The sequence below is a fragment of the Equus asinus genome, chromosome 8, assembly GCF_041296235.1.
Source record: "Equus asinus isolate D_3611 breed Donkey chromosome 8, EquAss-T2T_v2, whole genome shotgun sequence".
Taxonomy (NCBI): domain Eukaryota; kingdom Metazoa; phylum Chordata; class Mammalia; order Perissodactyla; family Equidae; genus Equus; species Equus asinus.
The window spans coordinates 23,700,219-23,724,944 of record NC_091797.1 but is presented as its reverse complement, the minus strand read 5'-3'; the positions used below and the strand labels follow the sequence as shown (position 1 = coordinate 23,724,944).

The 24,726-nt window shown below is 43.1% G+C and overlaps 1 long non-coding RNA gene across 4 annotated transcripts in view; it reads right to left on the bottom strand.

Annotated features, from left to right (window-relative positions):
- The window catches only part of LOC123287709 (uncharacterized), a 30,474-nt gene extending 6,000 nt beyond the window's left edge, over positions 1 to 24,474 (bottom strand). The window contains exons 1-4 of one of the 4 annotated variants that reach the window (XR_011504984.1): positions 23,619 to 24,474; positions 23,316 to 23,405; positions 22,425 to 22,518; positions 9,978 to 10,068 (exon numbers count right to left, since the gene is read on the bottom strand). This is a non-coding gene — a long non-coding RNA (uncharacterized lncRNA). Of the gene's footprint in view, positions 1 to 9,930; positions 10,069 to 20,844; positions 20,959 to 21,695; positions 21,736 to 22,424; positions 22,519 to 23,315; positions 23,406 to 23,618 lie in introns of those variants that run through there. The other 3 variants (XR_011504983.1, XR_006531048.2, XR_011504985.1) reach the window with 3 other exon arrangements.
- Positions 24,475 to 24,726: the final 252 nt, after the last annotated feature.

Genomic DNA, 24,726 nt, shown 5'->3' with positions numbered 1-24,726 from the left:
AGGCTGGTTTCAACATTCAAAAATCAATTAATGTAACCTGTCACATCAACAGACTAAAGAAGAGAAATCACATGATCATATCAATAGATGCAGAAAAGCATCTGACAAAATTCAACACTCATTTATGATAAAAACTCTTAGCAAACTAGGGATAGAGGGGAATGTCTTCTTCATAAAAAAATCTACAAAAACCCACGGCTAATATTATATTAATACTGATGAGAAGCCAGAAGTTTTCTCACTAAAATCAGGAAAAACACAAGGATATCCCCTCTCACCACTCCTTTTTAACATTGTACTGGAGATCTTAGACAATGCAATAAGACAAGAAGAGGAAATAAATATGTATACAGATTGAGAGAGAAGAAATAAAACTGTCTTTGTTTGCAGATGACATGATTATCTATGTAGAAAATCGAAAATAATTGACAAAAAAACTTCTGTAACAAATAAGTGATTATAGCAAGTTTTCAGGATACAAGGTTAATACACAAAACTCAATCACATTCCCATATAACCAGCAATGAACAAGTGGAATGTGAAATTTAGAACACAGTATCATTTACATTAGCACCACCAAAAATTGAATACTTAGCTATAAAATTAACAAAACACGTACACAATCTATATGAGGAAAACTACAAAACTCTGATTTAAAAAATCAAAGAAGAGCTAAATAAATGGAGACATGATCTATGTTCATGGATAGGAAGATTTGATATTGTCAAGATGTCAGTTCTTCCCAGCTTTATCTATAGATTCAATGCAATCGCAATCAAAATCCCAGCAAGTTATTCTGTGGATGTTGACAAAATGATCCTCAAGTTTATACGGAGAGGAAAAAGACATTGCTGGATATGATTTGCTAATATTTTGTTGAAGGTTTTTGCATCCGTGTTCATGAGAGATATTGGTCTATTGGTAGTTTTCTTTTCTTGTAATATCTTTGTCTGGTTTTGGTATTAGGGTAATTCTGTCCTCATAAAATGAGTAAGAAATAGTCCCTCTGCTTCTATCTTCTGGAAGAGATTGTAGAGAATTGGCATACTTTCTTCCTTAAATGTTTGGTAGAATTCACCAGTGAACCCATCTGGGCCTGGTGCTTTCTGTTTTGGAAGATTTTTAATTATTGATTCAATTTCTTTAATAAATATAGGCCTGTTCAGATTGTCTGTTTCTTCTTGGGTAAGTTTTGGCAGATTATGTCTTTCAAGGAATTGGTCCATTTCATCTAGGTTATCAAATTTACAGGCATGAAGCCAGCCCTGATGGCCTGGTGATTAAAGTTCAGTGCTCTCACCACTTTGGCAGCCCATGTTCATTTACCAGGCATGGAACAACACCACACATCTGTCAGTTGCCATGCTGTGGCGGTGGCTCACAGAGAAGAACTATAAGGACTTACAACTAGAATATACAGCTATGCACTGGTGCTTTGGGGAAGAAAAAAAAAAGAGGAAGATTGGCAACAGATGTTAGCTAAGGGTGAATCTTTCTCTGCCAAAAGAAAAAAAATCATGGGCATGGAGCTGTTCATAATATTCCTATATTATCTTTTGATCTGTAGTGATGTCCTGTCTTTCATTTCTGATATTAGTAATTTGTGTTTTCTCTTTTTTTCTTAGTTCACCTGGCTAGAAGCTAGTAGATGTTATTAACCTTTCAAAGAAATAGCTTTTGATTTCATTTTCTCTATTGCTTTCCTGTTTTCAATTTCATTGATTTCTGCTCTAGTTATTATTATTTCTTTTCTTCTGTTTACTTTAGATTTAATTTTCTCTCCTTTTTCTAGCTTCCTAAGGTGGAAACAGATCATTGATTTCAGATCTTTCCTCTTTTCTGATATTTTCATTCAATGCCATAAATTCCCCTCCAAGCACTGCTTTTGCTGCAGTCCAAAAATTTTGATAAATTGTGTTTTCATTTAGTTCAAAATATTTTTTTAAATCTCTTGAGATTTCTTCTTTGACTCATGTGTTATTTAGAAGTGTGTTGTTTGATCTCCATGTGTTTTGGGATATTCCAGTTATCTTTCTGTTATTGATTTCTAGTTTAATTCTATTGTGGTCTGAGAGCAGACATTATAGGATTCCTTTTTGTTTTTGTTTGTTTGTTAAGCTGTGTTGTATGGCCTAGAATGTGGTCTGTCTTGGTGAATGTTCCATATGAGCTTGAGGAAAATGTATATTCTGCTGTAGGATGAAGTAGTCTGTAGATATCAACTATATCCCGTTGATTGATGAAGTTATTCAGTTCAGTTACATTCTTACTGACTTCTGCCTGCTGGATCTGTCTACTTCTGATAGAGGGGTGTTGAAGTCTCCAACTATGATAGTGAATACATCTATTTCTCCTTGCAGTTCTATCAATTTTTGCCTCACATAATTTGACATTCTGTAGTTAGGTGTACATGTCAAAAATTTGTTATGTCTTCCTGGGGAATTCACCCCTTTATCCTTATGTAATGTCCCTCTTTATCACTAATAACGTTCTTTGCTTTGAAACCTGCTCAGTCTGAAATTGATAGACTAACTCCTGTTTCCTTTTGATTAGTATAATTATTGCTTCAAATATTTCTTCCACTCCTTTCTCTCTTTCTCCTTCTTCTAGTGTTTCTTTTACATACATGTTATACCTTTTGTAGCTGTCCCACAGTTTTTGGATATTCAGTGCTGGTTTTTTCAGTCTCTTTTCCCTTTGCTTTTCAGGTGTAGAAGTTTCTGTTGACATGTCCTCCAGCTCAGAGATTCTTTCCTCAGCTGGGTCCAGTCTACCACTGAGTCCCTCAAAGGTATTCTTCCTTTCTGTTACAGCGTTTTTTATTTCTAGCAATTCTTTTTTACGTTTTCTTAGAATTTCCATTTCTGTGCTTACATTTGCCATCTGTTGTTACATGTCGTCTACTTTTTCCGTTAGAGTCCTTAGTATATTCATCATAGTTTTTTAAAACTTTTGATCTCATAATTCAAGCATTTGTGCCATATCTGAGTCAGGTTCTGACTGGTTTAGTCTCCCCAAGCAGTGTTTTTTGCCTTTTGGTAGACCTCATAATTTTTCTTGATAGCCAGACATGACGTACCAGGTAAAAGGAACTGTGATAAATAGGGCTTTAGTTATGTGGTGGTGAGGGTTCAGGGAGCAGAAGACTGATTAGGTCTCAGTCTTTTAGTGAGCTGTGCCCCTGGACCATGAGCTTCACAGTGATTCTCAGTTTTTGTCCCCCTCCTTATGCGGGGCAGGATGGCTCAAGGAGGCTGCAGTTGGATATTTCCCTCCTACCATGTGGAAAGCTAGAGCTGGCTGGAGTTAGGTATTTTCCTTCCCCTACATGAGTTGAGCTCTGATAAAACCCCAGCAGGTTAGGCTGTGGTAAGATAGTTTCTTTTGAGGGCAGACCTCGTTAAGAAGAACAGAATCCTCTGGCACATTTCAAAATGGTTCCTTTTCCCCTTCCCCTGCCGGAAGCACAAGGGGATTTTTCTCCAATATTTACTGTGAGAACCTGGTACAGATGTTGAACGTAAAACTCACAAAAGTGTGGATCCCTCTGTATTAATAGGTCCCCCCAGAGGTTTAGCTCTCAGATTTGTCCACACTGAGCTTCCAGCAATTCATCAATGACAGTTCAGGTTTACTACTCTGGTACTTGTCCCCATGGAGGTTTCTGCTCATGGGTTTTTGCTCCAGTAAGTATGTGCCTGTCTACCTCTCCAAATTTGGGGTCAGCATTCACCCTGTGGCCTCACTTCTCCGACAGGTCTAAGAAGAATTGTTGATTTTTCAGTTCAGCCTTTTATTTGTTGTTCGGATGAATGACAACTTCCAAGTTCCCTACGTGCCAGACTGGATACCAGAAGTCCTATTTTTTTAAGCACATTTAACTTTAAACAAGTTTCAATAATGCCTCAGTGCCTCTGGAATAAGTTTCTGTCCCTTTGGCATGTCCTCCTTTCTCTGTAAACTGACCCAACCCACCATTCAACTTTATCACCTCTTACTCTCTTTTAAGAAAATAGCATGGGATCCACAACGGAGTAAAAACCCATAAAGATTTTGGAGAATGCTCCATCCATCCCAGCCTTGCAGCCTCAGCATGTGAAGGTCAGCTATGCATGTTTGTCCCATTGTATGATTCAACCCTACATGTGGTAGTGGGAATGGAAGAGCATACGATGTAGGACAAGCAAAGGACATAGTGGTAATAGGTGTGCCTGGAGAACGCAGTGTGGATGTGTGTGTGCACGAGTGTGCATATGTGTATAGCCCATAGGTATGTGTGTGCATCCGTGTACAGTGTGTGGGTGCGCACATGAATGGATATGCGGTGTATGTGTGAAGGTGTCTGTGTATTCTTATTCTCAGTGACTCAAGCGTAACCTTGAATGAAGTCAAGAAGGAGTGCATTGAGTTCATGGGCTTTTCTGTAAAACTGAGGGAACAAAAACATTCCAGATGAGAAAGGGCTGTATGCGAGCTGAAGGAGAGAATGCCTGTGGTCCTGGGGCTTAGTGGTGACCTCCATGGCTGGCTGATGGCAAAGCTGATACAGCAGCCGTCAGTGATCATGAGCTCTCCTGGGAGCTGCAGGCTGTGCTCTCTGGTCACTGGGAAGATGGATCCTTGAGAGGACCACAGCCATCCTCCAGGCTCAGTGTCTGCCTCAGCGAATGGCCCACAGGCTCAGGCCACCCTCACAGCATGAAGTGTGAGCTCCTTGTACCACCTTTGAAGACTGCTGAGCTTTCTTTTTCCTGGGTACCTCCAGTCCCAAGAGGAGAAGGGGGCAGCCTTGGAGTAACTTGGCTTCTGGGAGGGAGCCCACCCCAGGTTCCCAGGAGCAGAGCGGTTTAGCTAAAGTCAGCCCGCCTAGTCCCTTCAGGATCAATTTGCTTATTCAGAAATGTTCCTCAAACACATATTTATCAAATGGAGTGATTTCAGACAAAATACTATGGGTGTAGCTCTTCTGAAGATTTTTGCAAACCCTTGGGTGCTGCTTCTGTGCAGTATAACTTTGAGTAGTTCACAAGTAAATTTTACTCCATTAGTTTTTACTTATTTTCTTACTTATACTGTCTATCCATTTTTCAATATGTCACATGCAAGTTATCAAACTTAATCCTTGTGAGTGTTCTAACCTTTTATTCTGGATTAAAAGGTACTTTCTGTGTGATTGGCTGTATTGAAAATAAATGAACAACATGGAAAAAGGGATATATAGAGTCATATATAGTTCTACTGAATTTTAGTTTTCATGACACTTAAATCATAAAGTCATATTTCTCTAGAGTCCCACATCTGTGTTCATAGACCAACCCTGCCTCTTATGAACTGTCTGAAGTGAGGACAGGCATACCCAGGAGATGGTGCAGGTTTCGTTCCAGACCACCACAATAAAGCGAATATCACAATAAAAGAGTCACGCAAATTTTATGGTTTCCCAATCTACATAAAAGTTACGTTTACACGATACCATAGCCTATTAAGTGTGCAATAGCATTATGTTTAAAAAAACAATGTACATGCCTTAGTCAAAAAATACTTTATTGCTAAAAAAATGTTGGAGCTGGCCTGATGGCATAGTTGTCAAGTTTGCACACTCTGCTTTGGCAGCCTGGGATTCATGGTTCAGATCCCTAGTGCAGGACCTACACACACATCAAGCTACATTGTGGCAGTGTCCCACATACAAAATAGAGGGAGACTGGCACAGATGTTGGCTCAGAGACAATCTTCCTGAAGCAAAAAGAAGAAGATTGGCAACAGATGTTAGCTCAGGGTAAATCTTCCTCACCAAAGGAAAAAAAAAATGCTAACCATCATCCAAGCCTCCAGTGAGTCATAATCATTTTGCTGGTGGAGGGTCTTGCCTCGATGTTGATGGTGCTGACTGATCAGAGTGGCGGTGGCTGAAGGTTGGGGTGGCTGTGGCAATTTTTAAAAATAAGACAACAATGAAGTTTGCCTCGTCTAATGACTGCTCCTTTCTTGAATGATTTCTCTGTAGCATTTGATGCTGTTTGATAGCATTTTACCCACAGTAAAACTTCTTTCAAAATTGGAGTCGATCCTCTCAAACCCCGCCACTGCTTTATCAACTAAGTTGGTGTGATATTCTAAATCGTTTGTTGTCACTTCAACGGTCTTCACAACTTCTTCACCAGGGGTAGAGTCCATCTCAAGAAATGACTTTCTTTGCTCGTGCATAAGAAGCAACTCTTCATCGTTAAAGTTTTATCACGAGCCTGCAGCAATTCAGTCCCATCTTCGGGCTCCACTTCTAATTCTAGTTCTCTTGCTATTTCTACCACATCTGCAATTACTTCCTCCACCGAAGTCTTGAGCCCCTCAAAGTCATCCGTAAGGGTTGGAATGAATTTCTCCCAAACTCCTGTTAATGTTGATACTTTGACCTCTTCCTACGAAACATGAAACTTAATGGCATCTAGAATGGTGCCATTTCCTTTCCAGAAAGTTTTCAATTTACTTTGCCCAGACATTGGAGGGATCATTGTCTATGGCAGTGATAGCCTTACAAAAGGTATTTCTTAAACAATAATACTTGAAAGTCAAAATTACTCCTGGACCCATGGGCTGCAGAATGGACGTTGTGTTAGTGGCATGAGAACAACAACAATCTCATTGTCCGTCTCCATCAGAGCTCTCGGGGGACCAGGCGCATTGTCAACGAGCAGTAAGATTTTGAAAGCACTCTTTTCTTGTGAGCAGTAGATCTCAAGAGTGGGCTTAAAATATTCAGTAAACCATGTTGTAGACAGATGTGCTGTCATCCGGGTTTTGTTTTCCATTATAGAGCACAACAGAGTAGATTTAGCATATTCTTAAGGGCCCTAGAATTTTCAGAATGGTAGGTGAGCATTGGCGTCAACTTAAAGTCACCAGCTGCATGAGCCCCTAGCAAGAGAGTCAGCCTGTCCTTTGAAGCTTTGAAACCAGGCGCTGCCTTCTCCTCTCTAGCCATGAAAGTCCTAGCTAAATCTTCTTCCAATATGAGGCTGTTTGTCTACAGTGAAAATCTGTTGTTTAGTGTGGCCGCCCTCATTAACTATCTTAGATCCTCTGGAGAACTTGCTGCGGCTTCTGCATTGGCACGTGCTGCTTCCCCTTGCCCTCTTATGTTATGGAGACACCTTCTTTCCTTAAATCTCATGAACCAGCCTCTGCTGGCTTCAGACTTTTCTGCAGCTTCCTCACCTCTCGGCCTCACAGAATTAAAGGGAGTCAGGGCCTTGCTCTGGATTCGGCTTTGGCTTAAGGGAATGTTGTTGGTTTGATCTTCTATCCAGACCACTAAACCTTTCTCCATCTCAGCAATAAGGCTGTTTTGCTTTCTTGTCATTCATGTGTTCACTAGAGTGGCATTTTTAATTTCTTTCAAGAACTTTTCCTTTGCAATCACAGCTTGGCTAACTGTTTGGTGCAAAAGGCCTAGCTTTCGCCCTCTCTCGGCTTTCAACACGCCTTCGTCATTGAGCTTAATCATTTCTGGCTCTTGATTTATAGTGAGAGACACAGGGTTCTTCCATTCACTTGAACACTTAGAGGCCACTGTGGGATTACTAATTGGCCTAATTTCAATATTGTTGTGTCTCAGGGAATAGGGAGGCCCAAGGAGAGGGAGAGAGGTGGAGGAACGACCAGTCGGCGGAGCAGTCTTATATGGCGTGGTTTGTGGTGCCCCAAAACAATTACAACGGTAACATCGAAGATCCCTGATCACAAATCACCATAACAAATATAATAATAATAAAAAAAGCTTGGAATATTGTGAGAATTACCAAAATGTGACACGGAGACACAAAGTGAGCAATGCTGTTGGGAAAAATGGCACCAACAGACTTGCTCAACGCATGATTGTCACAAACCTCCAATTTGTAAAAAACACAATTTCTGCAAAGTTCGATAAAGCAAAGTGCAATAAAACGAGGTATGCCTGCAAAACCTCTATAAGTCTCAGTGTTTTTAATATCTAAAATGTTTAATGTCAGTGGCTCCCTCATTGGATATTTCTAAAGATTATATGAGTTAATCCTTTCAAAGGACTTAGAGCAGAATCTGGTAGATACCATTCAATAAAATTCCAGTTTAGGAAATATTTAGTAAGTATTTATTGTCTACTGCTATCCATCAATTGATGTCCTAGGGCAGAATAAACACAATGAACAAGTTCCTGTCCTCAGAGAGCTTACATTCTCATGGAGGGACGGAGACAAACAAGTAAATAAACCTGCGTCACGTGGTGACAAGCGCTATGGAGGAAAAAGAGGAGAGTAGTGGGGATAGAGAAGGTGCGTTGGTTTTGTACCGTGTCAACCTAGATAAGCTGGAACTGCCTTTCTCAGAATTCACTTCCCTCTATGTTTCCAGGTCAGAGTTTGCCACAGGAGCAACTTGCATGCTATTTGGAAGGAAGAGTGAGGCAGCAACCCTGAGGCCCTGAAGGCTGGTGTTGGCGCCCCTACAGCTCAAGCGCCTTGTTACTGAGCTCGCCTTCTTGGTGGAGGGGCAGCACCTGACTCGTAACTCAGCCCCCTGGACTCCTGGACCAAGCAAGTGTGCAGCTCTGCGGCCAAGGGCATCAGCTCCTCCCACGATCCACCCTCGTTGTTGAAGTTGGAGGCAGTGGAGGGTTCCAGTTTGCCCTCCTGGGTCTCAGTCTGTCCTCACTCTCTCTTCCCTCAAGTCCAACTTTCCTTTCAACTGTCAGCCCGGCTGACTCACAGTGACTTCAGGCCTAGTACCAGATGCCAAGTCAACCTCACAGACTTGTTCCCAGCTCCCACCACTGGGTAAGGTCAGATCCCTATAATTCCCCTATTCCAGATGACTCATGATGCTTCTGCTTCCCCAAACACACCCTAACTGATTCATAGGGCTTCATCTGTCTGGGAGGGGGGAGTTGCTATTTCATAGAGATGGGCAGAGAAGGCTTCATGACGGGGAGACACCGAAGCAAAGACATAAAAGAATGGAAGGAGCTTGGCGTCGACGGTCTGGAGGAAGAGCGTTTAGGCAGAGGGATAAAAAGTGCAAAGGCCTTGAGGTGGGAGCATGTTTGGTGTGTGTTCAACGAACAGAAAGGAGGTGAGTGCATTCAGAGCTGAGTTGGAAGGAAGAGTGTTGGAGAGGGGCTCAGGGAGAGGGAGGGTGGGTCCCAGGGGACCTGTGGGCTGTTTTATGAATTTGCCTTTTACTCTGAGAAGGGAGGTCATTAAAAGGTTTGAGCTGATCCACAATTTTAAAGGATTATTCTTGCTGTTGTATGGACAATGCACTGCAGGAAAAGAAGGGTAGATGCAGAGAAATCAGATAAGAAGCTTTTGCAATAATCTAAGTGAGAAATGATGGCGGCCTGGTGGAGGTGGCGGCAAGTGACCAGAAAACCTTTTAGGTGGAAACAATAGAGTTTGCTCATGGATTGCATAAGGGCCATGAGAGAAAGAAAGGAGCCTATGGTAGCTCCAGTTATTGGCTTGATTTTTAACTATCCATTTTTTTCTAGAAAGACACTAGTCAGAAAATTTCTAGAAGAAAATTGCATGAAACATTTATACAAGCTGGTGATGAAACAGAACTTTCTTAGCACAACCCAATGCCAGAAACTGTACAAGAAAGACTGAAGGATCTGACTATATAAAAAAATGATTACACAAAATAACATTACAACATAAAGTAAAAAGACAAACTAAGAAAAAAGTCTATACACGAATATATGATATTCAAATCATTCTTACATGTAATATGTAAGTCTTTGAAATAAACTAGAAAGATACAAACATGAGTGGAAGAGGGATCTAAGACATCAGTAAGAAATTCACTGGAGAAGAAATACAAATGGACAATAAGGAAATGTGAAGCTGCTCAACGTACCTAGTAATCCAAGAAATGCAAATTAAAATGACAATGGCACATATTTGTTTTACCATCGGAGTGACAAAAATAAGAATGATACACACTTTGAAGACATTGAAGGAAAGGTCGCTCTCGTTCGTTGCTGGGGAGAGGGTGGACGCGGGGAATGTAATTGGTGCCATCTTTCAGCAAATCCTAAACAATAGGAAGGAAGGAAAAGAGGAGTGAGGACAGAGCCGCTCTGTGCTCACCAAAATCTATGTTCTTGTGATCCTGGGTGCTTAGGTAGACCCCATTTTTGCTCACGGAGTGGAGGCAGAAGTGATGCACACTGTTTCAGACCTGGACCGTAAACCCTCCCATGGGCCACACTTGCTCTTTTCCCATCACTGATGGAAGTGAAAGACTCAGGACTCAGGATGGCAGAGCCACGAGATGGGAAAGCCCGGGTCCCTGAATGGTCCTGAGTGAAGTCCCCCCAGTCGGCCTATGAGACAAGTAAGGAATCAACGTTTATTCTTTACGATTTTGAAATATATCTGCTACAGCAGCTACGGTCCTCCTAATTAGGCAAAAATCAATTAAACAGAAATGAGAGCAAGAGAGGGAGAAGCGAACAAAATAAATACTTTTCTTGGAAGAGTAAAAGAATAAGACATACAAATCTCTAGCGAGACTAATCAAGAGAAAAGTTTAAAAATGCAAATAAAGAAAACAAATGAGAAATACTTGGAGACTCAAAGAGATTTTCAGAATAAAAGTGTTATGAATAATCATACACTAATACATTTGATAACAAATAAAATGGACACTCTTCTGGAAAAATATAAAATTCCAAAATTAGTGTAAAAAATTAAAAGCTTGACTAGACCAACAACAATGTAAAAATCATAAAATTATCATGCGGTCTGGGGAGGGAGAGGCAACCCCAGGCCCAGAAGAATTTTCATGGTACAGTTATTCTAAAATTCATACAACTTATTCCAGGAAGTGAAAAATAGAGAAAAGCTGCCCACACAATTTCTGTGACTAGGACAACCTTGATTCCAAAACCAGGCAAAGCCTGAATGAGAATAACAGGTTGCGAACTCATTTTATTTGTGAACATAGATGCAGGCATCTAAGGGCAACACTCAGACTCTCCCGTTAGCATGGCAGATGAAACACACATCTTTATTTTTGCTCCCTCTAGAAACTCACAAAAATAAACATAAAGAAATGGGAGAAACACAGGGACATGGGGAGCTGGAAGATAAAATAGCAAGAAAACTGGGGAAGCCGAAAAGAATATGAATGAGTGGGAAATGACTTAGCAGAACTGAGAAAACAGAATCCTTTGTCGGAATTGAGGAAAATGGAAATCAAACCTTATTTACACAGCAGGGGGTAATAGAGTGGTGGTTGCTGGTGGTCCATTGAGTTGATTCCAACTCCTAGCCACCCTGCGGACAGCAGAACAGAACGCTGCCCGATGTTTTTGTGCCATCCTCTCCCCTTCCGGTGCTCTACCAGACAATGCTCCACTGCTATCCACAGGGTTTTCATGGCCAATTTTTTCAGAAGTGGGTGGCCTGGTCCTGCTTCCTAGTCTGTCTAGTCTGGAAGCTCCAGTGAAACTTGTCCACCGTGGGTGAACCTGCTGGTATTTGAAATACCGGTGACGTAGCTTTGAGCATCACAGCAACACACAGCAACCACAGTATGACAACTGACAGATGGGTGGTGTGGTTCCATGACGGGAAATGAACCTGGGCCAACAGTGAGAGCTCAAATCTTCACTAGACCACCAGGGCAGTTGGCTCAGGGGAAGATATCCAATTAAGAAGAAATGGTGGAAAGTCGTTTAAGAAGCCCCCAGATCCCCTTGCCTCCCTTCTGCACACAGATGATGGATCTTTCCCCGCCTTGGCAAAAAAGTGGGAGTGGATGTCCCAGAGAGGTTACAAAGGGGGTTTCAAGTATGGTGGGGTGGCGGGGCAGGGCGGGGGGAGCGGTGGACAGCAGGACTGGTTGAGGATGGTGACAGCATCCTGAAAACCAAAGCCTTCTGTGAAGAATGCATACCTGAGGCTGGAAAACACCTCGGTCTTCTTCTATTTGAATTCCAAAAAGTCGGCAGCCAGACCTTCCTCCAGACAGGAGACATGTGAGTCTTCCCAGGGATCTGAGCAGCCCAGGAGCGAGGCTGAACAACATGACAAGGGGCTTCCTCAACAAATGGCCACAGACATCAATCAGCCTTCCAGTGCTCCCAGTGCACAAGCCCCACCAGCAGCTAACAGCATCCAACAATCTTTGGAATTTGAGCAGATAACCTCGTATTACCAGGTGTCTGAGGAAAAGCTCTCAAGTGAAAGAGAAAAGAAGAAACGGAACAGAGAGTAGGGAAAGCAACTTGGAGGAAGCAGGGACTATTTAGGGAGCCATGAATAAAATCAGGAAAAATTTTTAAAAGAAACCAAAACAGCCTTTTGGAATTTAAAAATATATATATCATAGCAGCAAATAAAATTTCAATGAGAAGATGGAATATGAAGTTGAAGAAATCGCCCAGAAAATAAGAGTAAGAGAGAGGAGAGAAGGCGAGAGAGACAGGATGACGACAGCAGAGAAATAGGAGAGAAAAAAAATAAGAACGCATCTAAGAGGTTAATATTTGAATAAAAGGAATTCCAGAAGAAGCAGAGAAAACAGAGAGGGGGAAATCATCCATGATCTAATTCAAGTTTTCCCATGAATTTTTAGGTTGAAAAGAATCACTCACTGTGCTGAGCAAATGGATGGAAATGGATACATTAAGTCTCACCACTGTGGCGTTTCAGGACATTGGGAACAAAGAGAAGATACTAATAAAGAGAAAGAAATAGATCACATATTATCAAAGTTATCACAATGGCTTCAGACTTTTCAGTGACAGTGGAAGCTAGCAGGTAATGGCGCAATGCCTTCAGAACTCTGAGGACAAATGATTTCCAACTCAAAATATCGTTATCAGTCAAACTACTGGTGTCAAGGTAAAAGAAAGACATTTTTAGATATAAAAGGTCTTAAGATGTACATTCCATTTCCCCTTTCTCCAGTAGTTGATGAAGGATGTGTTCCACCAGTACAAAGAAGTAAACAAAGATCCAAGAAACAGGAAAACGGTACGGGGGGAGGCAAAGGGAAGCCCCGGGATCCTGGGGAAGAGAGATCCCAGATGACGGCTGTGTACCAGGTATGGAGGGCAGCGAGTCCACACTGGGGTAACAGCAGGCTGCGGGAGGGACTTTTTAGAAAGAGAATCAACAGAATAGCTGCTATGTCGGCATGTCTTGAGAGAACATTCAAACATGTGGCCAAGAACTTAGGGGTGAATTCTATCAGAACATAAAAAATAAATATTAAAAAAACCAATTATTTAAATTCCAGTTAAAATAAATTATTATACAGGAAAGGAGATAGTCATGGCTTACAACATTGGAGAAAAGCGCACGAAGAGCAAGACGAAGTTTTTTCCTGAGATTGCCTGAAATTCACACTGAACCCTGGGCTTCTATCGCTCTGGCAGAGCTTGGGGACGTGACCGGCTCTACCCGCAACGGCCATCTGGGCACGACAGACTGGGCACTTTACACCCCAGAATGGTCCACATTTTGAACCATAATGGAATTAAATTAGGAATAAGTGATAAAAATATAACTAAAAGTAAATATTTGAAAAATTAAAACCACATTTCAAAATAACATTAAAATTCGAGGAGGAATAGGCAGCTGGAGTGCTTTTTTTCTTGCCTGGGAGCAATGTATTGCTGGGTGAAAAGTCTGACTCTGGAAATGTGAGAGCATTCCCTTTAATTCAGGAGCAAGACAAGCATGCTCATTAGCATGTCCTCCAGTCAACCTTCTACTGAAAAGCAAGGCAATGCCTTAAGACAGGAAAAAAGGAAGGCAAAAGGATTTGAACCAGGAGATAAAACTAACATTATCCACAGGTGATATGATTATCTATGTAGACAATCCAAAAACACATACAATCAATCATTAGAAATAATAGGAGAAATTATGGAATCAACAAATATGAGATCAAAATACAAAACTCAGTTACATTTCTATGCACTAGCAACAATTACAAACATAAGTTTTGTTTTTCTTTAAAATAGAACTGCTGCCGTTAATTTGAACGTATCTTTAGTCTGACTGGTTTTTGATTAACTGTGAATTTTTAAACCACAGCTCCCTCATTTGTCATTTTGGTTTTTGCCTTTTCCCTCAGTGAACTGAAGTAAATTTTCAATCTATATTTTTAAAGAAAATTACCTTAAGTTCTTTCATATGAAAACTCTTTGGGTTGTCTTTATAAAATTAGGAGAACTTAATGAGGCATAAAATTACTGGATCGTAATATTTTCCCCTATTCTGAAGAAAGGATAATTTGCTGTCTTCTAGCATTTAGTGCAGCAGCAGAAAACTCTGAAACCAGGATTTTGTATTAAGTCCTTTGGAAGTAACCTTTTCTTCCCTCCAACATTGATGCTTATAGAATTTTTTTCTTAGTTATCATAGAAAAAAAAATTTTGCTAGATATACCCAGAGGTATATGGTTGACATTACTCTCATGCAGCAGTCTTCCGTTTATCTTATTTCTGGACAATTGCAAAAATCATATTTCTCAGCCCCCTTGAAATTGGGCAAGGCAATAGTACTTGTTTTGTCCAAAGAAATGTAAATGGAAGTGTCACTTCTGGATGGGAGCATTTATTCTCATCTTTCTGGCACTTTCTTCTGCTGCTATGGAAAGACTTGTTGATTCAGAGAGACCATAAGATTGAAGCTGCCTGGAACACAGAGTCAACCTTGGAGGAGAGTGCCCTGAAAATTTGCCCAAACCCTTGGCAGACATTGCACAGGACAGAAATGAACCTTAGCCATGTGAAGCCACTGAAGGTTAGAGGTTGTTTATTACTCCAGCATAAACAAGCCTACCTTGACTGAAAGGATATAGATCTCTTTTCATTGATTGGGTCTGGGATGCAGTAAGTCCTTTTAATCAGGACGCACATTTTTTTCCTTCGCTTCAAGAAAGTTTTCTTCTACAACATCTTAAATTGTTACTTCTTTTCTTATTCTTCTGGCCTGTCCTTGGGGAACACCACTTATGCATTTGCTGTCTCCCTATTCCTTATTGTTTTGTAGATCATCATTTTAAAATTAAATGACTTTTTCCCTCTACATTCTGGGAGATATTCTAAAGCTGTTATTCCACATCAATGATTACTTACCACAGCAGCAACTGTGATGCAGGAATACTGGCAACTAAATTTATACCCGTTCCCCACTCCAGACTAGAAGGCTAGAGGACTCATTTCTGGGGGAAAATGATCAGTTCACAAGAAAAGTACTGCAGCTACTGAGAGAGTCCTACAAAAAGTTCAGAGGCTCTTGCTTGATTATTCTAGATCAGTGGTTCTCAGTTGGGGGTGATTTTTCTCCCCAGGAGAAAACTGTCAACATCTAGAGAAATTTTTTGGTTGTCATAACCCAGGGGGAAGTTGCTACTGGCCTGTAGTGCATAGAAGCCAGATGTTCTGCTAGACATCCTACAATGCATAGGACAGGCCCCAGAACAAAGAATTATCTAACCCAAAATGTCAATAGTACCAGAGTTGAGAAGCTCAGTTCTAGAGTACAATCCAGCATTCAGCAAACCACATACACACAGAATTTCCTATCATTTTTTATGCTGTAGTCTTTCTTCTCTAACTTTTCATCTTTAAAAATTTGTAAATATACAGAAAAATAGAGAGAATAATAAGAAATATGAGTAACAACCATATTAGGAAAACCTCTAATATATAGCACAAAAATTAAACATATACAAAGGAACATGAGGGAAATAGATAACACAGGGGCCTGAATTAAACAATTTAAAAGCCCTCTGCATCATATCTTTAGAAAGAAAAGAAAAGATATCCATGAAAGTAAAACAGAATACTGTAAAAAGAGGCTCCTCTGAGGAAAAAAATACTACCTTGTGCAATTAAAAATATGATAGAAATAAAAATAATTCAATAAAATAATTGGAAGATAACATGAACAAAATGTTTTGGGAAATAAAAACAAACAAAAAGAGATGAAAATTAACAGAGAAAATACGAAGTATCAATGCAGGAAACCAAACAAATGAAGAGACATACCATATTCATGGATTGGAAGACCAGATACTGTGAAGATGACCAGTCTCCTAACATTAGTCTATAAATTCAACACAAAACCCAAAAAAGAATTCCTTTGTAGAAACTGATACATCGATTCTAAAGTTTTATGGAAAAGCAAAAGACTTAGAATAATGAGAAAAAAATTGTAAAAAAAAAGTTGGAAGACTTGCAATATCTGATTCTAAGAGAAACAGTAATTTTAAAAGTGTAGTATTAGCTAAAAGATAATCAAATAGATCTGTAGAACAGAAGTGCAAGTTCATAAAGAGGTCTATCTAATATATTTAATTGATTTTTTTAATCAAGATACCAAAGCAATTCAATGCAGAAGAAAAATCTTTTCAACAAATGGTGCTGAAACAACTAGATATCCATATGGAAGGAAAGGAACTTCGATACACAAAAATTAATTAGACATTTATTATAGATCTAAACATAAAAGCTAAAGCTATAAATCTTCTAGAAGGAAACATAAAAAAGTATTATGACACTGAGGTAGACAAAGATTCTTAGTCAGGACTTAGAAAACATTAAACATTAAAGAAAAAATAAATTGGATTTCATCAAAATTAATAGTTTTTGTCCCTCCAAAGACACCATTAAGAAAATGAATAGGCCAGCCACAGATTGAGATAAAATATGTGCAATTCAAAGATTGGAAAAGGATTTCTATCCAGAATATTTAAAGGACTCCTAGAATACAATACAAAAGAGAAAAATAATCTGATAAAAATAGGTAAAAAGCTGGAATGAGCACTTCCTAAGAGAGGATATGATAGCAGTCAATACGCACAGGGAAAATGCTCAACATCATTAGTCATCAGAGAAATGCAAGGTCAAACCACAGTGGGATCTCTCTATGCATCTCCTAGAATAACGAAAATGAAAAAGACTGTCAATACCAAATGTTGGTGAGGATATAAAGGAACAAGAAACTCACGTGTTGTTGGGGAGAGTAGGGGTAAAATGACACCATCACTTGGAAATTTATCTGGCTGTTTCTCATAACGTTAAACATGCTCTTACCCTATGATCCATCAATGCCATGTCTAGGTATTTAACCAAGAGAAAAGAAAACACATTTTCTGGGCTGAATTGAGTCCCCACAAATTCAAATGTTTAAGTTCTAGTCCCTCATACCTCAGAGCATGACTATATTTGGAGACGACGTCTTTAAAGAGGCAAGTAAGTTAAAATGAGGTCAGTAGAGTGGTCCCTAATGCAGTAAGACTGATGTCATTAGAAGAGGAGATGAGGACACAGACAAGGACAGAGGGAAGACCATGTGAAGACACATGGAGAAGACGGCCATCTACAAGCCAAGGAGAGAGGCCTCAGAAGAAACCAACCCGGCTGACACCTTGATCTCAGACTTCCAGCATCCAGAGTTGTGAGAAAATAAATTTCTGTTGTCTCAGACGCCCAGTCTGTGGCATTTTGTTATGGCAGCCCTGGAAAACTATTACAATGTATGTCCATACAATGTATGTTCAGGAATGACCACAGCAGGGTTATTCATAACAGCCAAGTTTGGAAGTAACGCAAATGCCAACAGGTAAATGGATAAACAAACATGGTATAGTCACACAATGGAGTATTACTTAGGAACTAACACTGATACATGCAAAACATGGATGAACCCCTAAAACAGAGTGGTGAGTGAAAAATACCAGGTGCAACAAAGCACATACTCTATGCTTTTGCTTATAAGAAGTTACGGAAGAGACAAAGCTAATCTATGTGAAAGAAACCAAAGTGGTGGTTGCTTCGGAGGTGGAGCGGCGGTGAATGTGTTCTACATACTGATACAGGAGCGCATTACATGCATTTGTCAAGACCCATCAAATTATACACTTAAGATCTGCGCATTTCACTGTATGTAAATTGTAATAAAAAATGTAAACCTCAATAAAAAACGTAAACAACAAAGATGAAAAGTAAAAAAGAAAAAAAGAGAAATTTGGAGAATAGGTGTATAAAACCTAATGTTTGTATAATAGAAATTCCATCGAGGGAAAAAAAAAAAAAGAAAATGGAGGGGAGATTATAAAAGAAATAAGGAATATATGCCTCAGAATTAAGGATATGATTTTCTGGATTGAAGAGGTCCACTGGGTACTCAGCACAATAAGTGACAAAAAACTCCATGCTGATAAACATCAACATGGAATTTCAGAACACTGGGAGAAAAAAGAGAAGATCCTAAGAGTATCAAGAGGGAAAGGTGCGGGGCGGACTCAGAGTTAATGGCGCTGGGCTTCTCAAAAGTAAGGGAAGATATTGGAAGGGATGCTCCAATGAAAAGAGGGACAAACCCAGAAAAAGACAGGAAATTCAGGAGCGAGCACGTCTAACACCTGATGGAGGCCAAGAGGGCACCCAAGAAGACGAGGAGGAGGACCCCTTGGACAGCTGTGCCCCAGGCTTAGAGAGAAACCGGGCAGACTGCAGGTGGAGGACCGCACAGCAGGGGCGTCTCAGGGAACGGAGCCAGTTGATGACTGAATGTGTGTGAACTGTCTGAGACGAAATCTACCCTTTTGGTAGTGAGTTTAGAAATGAATTAGTGGTGAATACTTAGAAAATAAAACAAATGAAAAATAAGGCAATTTGGGGGATGACAAAAAGTCGTACCGAAGGGAAAACAGTCTCAGTATAGTCTATTAAAAAGATATTCGCAGGGTCAAAAAAAGTAAAACCTGACTATCCATCTCATAGTCAGTGTGATTTGACGATATTGTGAATTTGGGGATAGAGGAAGGCGGGGGTGGGGGGGAGAGACGCGTTAAATGACTCAATTCTCATCTTCATTAATAGGAGATTAATGGATAGTATTAAAACTGGAAAATCATCAAATGGCAGTATAAGCTTTATTCTTTCTCTTCCAAAAATACAGAGGTAAATATTAGGATAAACAGATAAAAGATGTGAAGTGGGTTCCTTCGGGGGAATGGGAGCTGGAGCATAGAATGCAGGAGCAAGGGAGTGCTTTGGTTTTTTGAATCTTATCTGATTATTTGCCCTTTTAAACAGCAATCATCACACACGCCAAATTACTTAGAAAATTTTTTAGAACTGCTGCTTCACAAGCTAGGGGTTTTTTTGCTTATTTTCCTTTTTCTTTTTTTAATGTTCATAGCAACTTTACTCACATCAGCCAGAAACTGGAAACAGCCCAAATGTCCATCAACAGTGGAACGGATGAATAAATTACTTTTTCTGCCTTTTAATTCATCCCCGCATTGCCCTCCAGTAAGAGGCTATCAATTATGCCCTTCCAGCAACTCACAAGAACCCCCTTTTCCCTGCACCTCTCCAGTGCCGAATATGATTATCATTTATTTTAATCTCCTTTGAGCTGATGGGCCAAGCGCTGGGGTCTCACTTCATTTAGCATTTCTTTGATTATCAGCCATTTTGAACACACGTTCATACATATTATTTGTTCTTTATTCTGTAATGAATTACTTGTTCATATCCTTAGCCCTTTTTAAAATAAAAATATTTGCTTGGTGCTTTATTTAAAGAAAAAGATGTTTCTGTACTAAAGCTATTAACTCTTTTTATCAGGCACATAGGACGGAAATATTTTTCCTTCATTGCCAGATACTTTTAAAATGCATGTCATTTTTGGAAATATCAAATGTTACATTTTTATATGGTAGGAACTAAGGATATTGCCTTTAACGGGAGAAAGAGGAACCAAGGCTGACCACAATGGGCAGTGATGAAACTGGGTGACCAGTTGATCCACGGGCTGATGGAGAAACAGGAAATCCTGGAGAACAGGGAGAGGCGCAGGTTAGGGGAAGCCTACCAGCTGGGTTTGGTCCCACTGAGGGGAGCGAGTGGGAGAGGGGTGGCCCTGCTGTACAGAGAGAGTCCTGAATGGTGGGCCCACACTGTGGGAACATGGAATCAGAGAAGACAATCTGTGGGTCCCCAGGTCTGGGGTAGACATGCTACCACAGTGGTGCATCCAGGTGCTGGGAGCTGTCTTCCAGAGGCCCCGGGTCTCAGTGGTCATGGAGAAGCAGGAGGAGGTGGGGGACCCCAGGCTCAGCGGGGAGTGCCCGTGAGCCCTGGGCTCTTGGCGGGACTGGGGGCAGCCATTGCTGCTATTCTGACAGTATTGGCATAGCCTGAAAAGGGAGGAGGAGGAGGAATTCAGAACGTGAAGTGTGCACATTCACTGGCTGTCCCACGCCTACCCTTTCATCAGACCCTCTTCCCGGCCGCTGTCCCTTTTCAATCCTTAAAGTTTCTCCTTCTCACCAAATTCTGTCTTCCTCTTCTTCCTGCCCACACTTTTCCCCCTCAGGGCATAGAATGATACACAGTTCTGGGATGGGAGCTCTGGAGCAGGAGGCTCTGCCTCCCTAAGTGTTGGGGGGACCCTTAGGAGGGACTTCCGGCTGTGCAGGTCTGGTCTTTGAGGGAATGAATACCTATAAGCATGCATGCATCTCAGTATGTCTGTGTGCGCACCTGAGGTTCATTACAGAAGATGGCTGAGGCCAGCCTCAAAACTGGGCAGCCCAGCTGCTGCGGGTGGACACGATCCAAGGGCATGAATTTGAAGGTCAAAGGAGATGGTGGCTTGTAACAACGAAACGAGTGTGCAGAGACAGAGGGCGTAAAAGAAAATTTAAACTGATGTAAGTTACAATTGACACGATGCCACCCATGCGATCCCTGGCTACTTCTATCCTGCAGCCCATCTCTCCCAGGAGAGAAGCTTCTCCCTGCTCTGTCAGCCCCCACGCCACGCCCCGGCCCCACCCATCAGGGCTCTGTAGGTCAGGAGCACGAAGAGAGCTATCAGCACCAGGGCCTTGGTCAGGAGTAGTCCACATGACAGAACCACCAGGAAACTGTTGGCAGGCAGACTGGGAAGGAGAAGGAAGTTTGGTCCCACTGAGGGAGAAGGAAGAAAAAGGGAGAGAGGATCCAGGCTGGGGGGACAGTCCCTGAACCTTGCATGGGGCTGGAGCCTGTTTATGGGCCAGAGCCACCCCAAACCCGTTGGGGTTAGCCACAGGGGCCTCCTGGAACAAGATCACAGAACACAGGCACCCTGGGTGCAGGGAGAGGCTGGCCAGGAAAATAGAAATGATCAGAGTTGTCATTCCTCTGGGTAACATTGTCAGGGGGGCCACAGCATGAAGCTCCAATGAATAAGGGACAGAAGGCGTTTGGGTCCCAAGAAAAGAGCAGAGGGAGAGAGGCCCCAGATCTGCAATAGGCAAACCTGGGTGGAGGCCACCCAGAGGTGCCCATAGAGCATCCCTAAGCCCAGGAGGAGCACTGGACCACCAGACAGAGGCCTGGGGCCCAGTCCTGCTTCGGCCCGGAAGTAGCTGCGTGACTTGGACAGGCCTCATTTCCCTCGTTGTCCATCAGCACTGATAGAAATCCCTTCATTCCTGACAGGTAGCCACTTCCCAACTCCATCGCAGGGGAAGGTTAGAGCGACTCTTTCACCCCTGGCCCCCAGCTCTGAGCTGAGACCAGGGGAGCTTCCAGACCTTCATGCCCCTGGGATCCCCATTTCTGAATCACAGGCCACACAAGTCACCCATTAGCCCTTCCCAGACCCCTCCCTCTGGTGGGACCCCAGACCCACCTGGCCTCAGAGCCGCCGACAGAGACTGGACTGGCCGTCACTGGAAAAGCAAGTGTGACTGATGACAACACAGAGAACCACGGCAGCCCAGGGTCCCCAAAGGGAGAGGGGGGTCAGCCCCGAGAGTCCTGAGAGGAAGATGGGGAGGGGCCCGAGCCAGCCCCTCAGGGCCCCTCAAAGTCCCTCAGGCCAGAGTGACCGGGGCCCCAGGGGAGGAAGGCTCTCCCAGAGCTGCTAGAAAGAGAGAGGCAGGGGCTGGGGGAGGCCTGGGCAGAGAGAGAAGCCTGATACTGAGCACCCTCCCCAAGGGCAGGGAGAGCTCAGGAGGGTCCTGTGGAGACAGCACGGCCACTTGACCCTAGCCTTGTCCCTTGACCTCAGACTCCTGAGCCCCTTCTGATCCTGCCTCAGACCCAGGTCCAGAACAACCAGCGTGTCGAGCCTGGGGGCGACCTAGACCACAGCGCCCCATGCACACCGTCAGAGTCAGTGTGGACTGGGGTTCTCCACCCAGTGGGCCCCAAGTGTCACTTGTACCTGCTGGGGCCAGGACAGCCAAGGATGGAGGTGACAGCCAGAATCTGGGGTCTGAGGACCTAACTGCTCACAATCAGTGTGGGAGGGAGGAGGAAGCTGGTGGGATCTGGGGTGAGGGCGGCTGAGGAAGGCGGTGAGTGGCTTTATGCCCTGGACACCCCAAGAAGGCCCCTTCCCTTATTAAGAGCTCACCTGCCGTCATCAGTAGGCTGAAGTCTTTGAGAATAATGATAGACTTCTGAGAATCATTATATATTCCACACAGGTAGTGTCCCGTATCCGTCTTCTGGACGTCCATCATTGATGCGGGGTCGGTGAGCCGAGGAGTCGAAAGAAAGATTTCTTAGACTCTTAAGATCTGGCAGCAGTGCTCTTTTATTTAGGGAATAGAATAGCATGGGGACAGGACCCATGGGCAGTCAGAGCTTCTGCTGCCCCAAGTTGAGTGTTAGAGCTAAATTTAAGGCATAGGTATGTGAGTTATCTCTTTACAAGACAAAGAATATGTAAAAAAGTTAAAACGGTATCAGTGCATTTGGCGGTCCCACAACTTTTAGATAAGAATCAAACCGGATTGAGTAAATGGCAGAAGTCACCACTTGAATATTATCCTCAGCTAAAGACAAAGGAGGATTTGGGGGGGGGAGGTGGTCAGTTATATGAGGTTGCCAGACAGTAAACAACTTAATTTCTTGCCTCTGGCATCGATTAAGAGTTTCTAGATATAAGGCCATCCCCCTTCTTCCTGGCACAGAGAGGGAGGCATCTTCACAGATAGAGGTTTTCCTTAGAAATGTAAATCTTTCCCAACAAAGGGACAAGCAAATTCCACTCCTTGGAGCCTGCTTCTCATCTGTAGTTTTAAAAGTAACCAGCCTAAAAATCCTCATCATAAACCGTTTTAAAATTAAGTAGCCTAAAAATCCTCATCAATCATGATGACAATGAAGAAGCCAGCAGCGGGGTTGTGCCACATAAAATAGGGAGCCTCCTGAGCCATTTCCCGGGGCTTGGAGCTGGAGACTAACGGGGAACAAGTACATGATGTCGTTTCCTTACACCAGATTTTCTGCTTATACTCACCTTCCTGGGGAGAGGATTGGCATTTCACAGAGATGGCCTGCCCCTGCACTGCCCACACCACCTCATGCCTGGAGTTTCGTGCTTGGGAGCCTAGGAAACAAGCCCTCAGGTCAGGCTAAGGAATGGGGCCCAGCCACACCCAGAACCTGACACCACACAGCCCTCAGCCCCAGTGCCACACCACTCCCGCTCCCGGGTCCCACCGTCCCATAACCCACTCCGCACCTCCCCTCACCTCCAACTTCCCTCCCTCTCTCCCTTGCCCTGTCCCTCCAGATTCACCCTCCTCTCCCTGCCCCTCACCTGAGGCCAGGAGCAGCAGGACCAGAGGCAGGCGTGGGGCCTCCCAGGCCATGTTGCCCTCTCCCTGTGCTCGAGCACGTGGAGCAAGGTGCACAGGGTGGTTCTGAGACAGACAGACCCAGGCGCTGGGCCTGACCCTGCCCAGATGCCCTGGCACATCATGGCACAAGATTGAGAAAGGAAAGGCCTTGATTGGGTAAATGGGAGGCCTGCAGGGGGTGTTCAGTGGGCAGCAGGAGGGTGGGGGTCCCCTGGGGGAATCTCCAGCTGCTGGGAGCATCTCTGCCTTGCAGGGGGCTCGGCCTTGCCCAGCTGGGCAGCCAGGCACTGTGGCTGCGGCCTGGGTCCCCTGTCCACCCCACCCCCACGCAGCACTTCCTGGGTGAAAGTAAGAGGTTGCCACACTTCTCTCAGTCTCCCTCCCTTTCACTTCATCTGCCAGGGCCCTGGCTGTCTCTGCCCACCTCCAACTCCCCGGGAAAGGACTGGCTGAGGCAGGCAGGGACTCAGGAGTATCTGAGACCAGATCAGCCCTTAAGACCCTCAGGTCCCCAGGGGGAGCAGGGACCTCCTGGCCTGGAGGCTGCATGGTTGAAATGACACAGGCACACCTACGCTCAGACTCTCACAGCCCCTGAGAATGTGTCCTAGGCACCCGCATTCTTTATAACAAATAGGAACCGTAGTCAAGCGTTCCCGGCCAGCCCTCCATCACCAGGCAATTTGCCTGCTTACTGCCACACCCTCTTACACACCTCTGTGACCAGCTCCAAGAAGCACCGCACAGTATCAAACATCAAAACGCCAGACCATATTATTTCACGTGTAGCAGTCTCTTTAGTGAGTAGGTTTGTATGCAGAACACACGGACTCCACCCGGTATTGGATACAAATTACATTTCCCTCCTCCTGATGAATGTTGACTGTGATGTAAATAAACAGGAAATAACGAGTTAAGGCTACTAAGGATTTTAACTAAATTGGACCTGGGCTGGTTGTGCCCCCAGGCACCGGAACCCTCCACCCCTGACTGCTTATCCCATTGGCCTCGCCTTGGCCTCGGACCTGCCACTCTCTCTGGGACTTACCGCACCCTGATGTCCCCCTG